The sequence below is a fragment of the Schistocerca americana genome, chromosome 2, assembly GCF_021461395.2.
Source record: "Schistocerca americana isolate TAMUIC-IGC-003095 chromosome 2, iqSchAmer2.1, whole genome shotgun sequence".
Lineage (NCBI taxonomy): Eukaryota > Metazoa > Arthropoda > Insecta > Orthoptera > Acrididae > Schistocerca > Schistocerca americana.
The window spans coordinates 8,603,481-8,607,181 of record NC_060120.1 but is presented as its reverse complement, the minus strand read 5'-3'; the positions used below and the strand labels follow the sequence as shown (position 1 = coordinate 8,607,181).

General features: G+C 40.2%; 1 pseudogene; it reads left to right on the top strand.

Moving 5' to 3' along the window:
* The first annotated feature begins 242 nt into the window (after positions 1-242).
* LOC124597060 lies at positions 243-360 on the top strand (annotated as a pseudogene).
* The last annotated feature ends 3,341 nt before the right edge of the window (positions 361-3,701 follow it).

The window sequence follows — 3,701 nt, the reverse complement described above, 5'->3', positions numbered from 1 at the left end:
TGTTGCCGTGACCTGCTCGATCATCAGATCTGCCTCCACTGGAACACATAGGGGGTATGATCGGACAACTCCAGCGCCATCCACGACCAGCATCAACTGTCCCTTCATTGGCCGACCAAGTCCAACAGACACGGAACTCCATCCCACAAAATGACATCCGGTAGCTGTACAACACAATGCAGACATGTTAACATTCCGGCGTTTACACTGGTTATTAACGTGACAGCATTTCAAATTTGCCGGCCAACGGCCCTGCCGCAGTGGTAACACCGGTTCCCGTCAGACCACCGAAGTTAGGCGCTGTCGGGCTGGGCTGGCAGTTGGATAGGTGACCATCCGGTCCACCGAGCGCTGTTGGCAAACGGGGTGCACTCAGCCCTTGTGAGGCAAACTAAGGAGCTACTTGATGGAGAAGTAGCGCTCCGGCCTCGGAAAGTGACATACGGTCGGGAGAGCGGTCTGCTAACCGCATGCCCCTCCATATACGCATCCAGTGACGCCTATCGACTGAGGTTGACACGGCGGCCGGTCGGTAGGTTGGGTCTTTATAGCCTGTTCGGGAGGAGTTTAGTTTAGTTTTTTATTTCAAATTTGAAGTGGGTTATCTCTTGCGTATACAGTATTAAGCCGTGATCTTGCAACATCAATCACTTCGATATTTTACCTAGGCATACATACTCTCAAAATTTCATTACTCTACATAAATGTTTTTTGCTGTTGCGTTTTCTTTTTTTTTTTTTTTCTCGTCAGTGTATTAAAATGGCCAATACAGGACCGCCAGTCGATTCACACAGTGGTCATAGTTGTAGATTTTGAAAAGGCTTATGACACGATTGACTATGCCAGCCTGTTTCATATCCTGCATGCAGAGAGTGTGTACAATTAATTTAACCCAACAGAGTTTAACAAATACAACATCTAAAGTAAAATTCCTGTGTGTGATCTCCGAATCTTTTCACGTAAGGCGTAAGCCAAGGGTGACGGGTTATCAGCATTCCTTTTTCATTGTGATACAAGGAAAACTACCAATACGTCAGACAAAATTACCTGGAATAAATATGAAAACTGGGGGGAAAATTCTGCATTTTCAGTGACCTAGTAATATTTAAGAGGACTACCAATGAACTCAGCTAGTCTCTCTCTCTCACTCTAGAGATGCTTCTGTGGCCATTGTGAGAATCGGCTTCCACATCTCATAGGAGAGTACACAGTACGTGGATTCCAAACACGCAGAACTGGTATCTCAAACGACATGTCAGCATTACCCAGGTTCAGTATTTCAAAATCTTTTAGGAAACACCAGCTGTGACAAATTCAGCACTAAAAGTAGTCCAGAACTGCCAGGAGTCTATCCAATCATTTGGAACATCCACAACAAAAGCCCCTTTCCATTAAAGCCACAGTATTCCATAGCCATCCTTCCAGACGCATGGTACGCTGTTGAGACATCATCGTTAACCATGAATGTCAGTGTCATCGAGAAAATGTATCTGCTGAATTTGTAGAAAATGTTAGATTTGAAGATTCAAGATGGTTTATCGATGTGCAAAAGTTCAGAATAATTATGTTGCCCGACGGAGCTATTTAGTTTAGTTGCACAGAAAAGAAACCTGAAATTTAATGGACATACGCTACAACCCGAAGTAAGGTGACTGCCCGAAATCCAATACTATATGTAGGAAGTGGCTGTGGGTGCACCGGTAAATAACTGCGCGACCTAAAAACAGACCGATGATGGATTCTCGTAAGTTCACATCCAACTGTATGACATAAAAAAGCATGGACACTAGCAAAATTACAGATCCGTAGTGACAGGATAAAGACGTTTTGGGACGAAAAGAAGAAAATTATAGCCAACTAGTGTTTCGTGTGCTCCTTAAAAGACCAAACGAAATAATAATAATAATAATAATAATTTATTATTCAATGAATGAACAACGGTTTTTGTTTTGTGGAAACGAGTTAATTATTTCCATTTCATGCGTTTAATGAATAATGATTGGAAAACAATATCAAACTCATTTAATTCAACAAAGATTTCCCATCTAGAATGACATGAAATAGATGACTACCTGAAAATTAGGAACGAATTAGAAATATAATTGCATTGGCAGCAGTAATAATAAACAAAAATTGAGTTTTGTCTGCTTATATCAGCAAATTAACTCGCATGGAGAAAAACTTAACGTATCGCATGCTACTTCTATTTCAGACTTTATTATGACCATAGGTTCCTTTTGGTATTGCATGTGATTGGATGAGTTCACTAACGTAAATGACTACCTTTCCTTTCAATTTTAAAAGACTGCCGCAACGGCTGAATTATTTTTATCCCTTTCTAAGTGAAAACAGCATATTTATTTATTTATTTAACCTGATCAGATTAGGCCCTCTCACATCAGACCACTGTTCCACACATGCAGCATTTCACACATCAGAGTTGCATCATGACCATAGTTTAAATGAGAAAATTAGCTTACTCTAGTGACAATATGAATAAAGAGTAGTGACTAAGACCTAATAAAGTAAATGCGGCAGTATTTTTACAACAGGTGCTATACATACAGATTATGATAAAAGCAATAATAATAACAGTAAAAAAATCAAATAATAATGATAAACATGACTAAGACCTAATAAAGTAAGTGCTGGCAGTATTTTTACAACAGGTGCTACGCATACAGATTATGATTAAAGCAATAATAATAACAGTACAAAAAAATCAAATAATAATGACTAACATGAGAAGGATTGGCAATAGTAATGAAGGTTTGTGCAGATGTACATAATATTTTGGTGTGTAAAGTAGATGTTTACTAGTACAGCGAGTTTTGGGGAAGGGAGATTTAAGGAGGGGGAAAGACGGAAGTAATGAGGTGAAGTGCATTCATGTACAGAGGAAGGCATTACTGTTGCTTAAGTAGATACGTCATTAACTGTTTTTTGAAGCCGGACATGTTTTTAAGTTCTCCAACATAACGAGGGAGGTTATTCCAGAGTCGGGTTCCCGCTACTGTAAAGGACTTGGAGAAGGTGACTGAGCGATGCAGTGGAACGGAGAGGATTTTATTATAATGGGAACGTGTGTTTCGGTCATGTTGTTCCGACATGAGCGTTAGGGACGAGGAGAGATATGAGGGACAGTGTACATTTATAAGGCAGTAGATGAGACAGAGTGTATGGAAATCTCTGCGTTTGTCTGCACGCAGCCTGGACAATTTTGCATATGCTGGTGAAATGTGATCAAAAAGTCGAACGTCACAGATATATCGGACGCAGGCAATCATGACCAGTTCTAGACGTCGGGAATTTTCCTGAGAGAGGCCTTGTAGGATAGTATCGCTGTAGTCAATGATTGGGAGTATAAGCGTTTGTACTAATTTCTTTTTCAGATCGAAAGGGAAGAGCTTTTTATATTTTTGTAGGATATGAAGGGATGCTGATGCCTATTTGCACACTGCAGTTACATGCTCTGTCCAGTTTAGATTTTCATCTATTATTACTCCCAAACTCTTTGCTGAGGAAGAGAAGTTAATATTTGTTCCATTTAGGATAAGAGGTAGTACGGATTCCCGATGTTTTGGGCTACTGAGCTTAGAGTGACCAACAAGTACCGCTTGGGTTTTAGATGGGTTTGGTTTTAGACCTATGTTCTGTGCCCATTTTGACAGTGCATCGAGGTCAGTATTGAAATTTTCAAT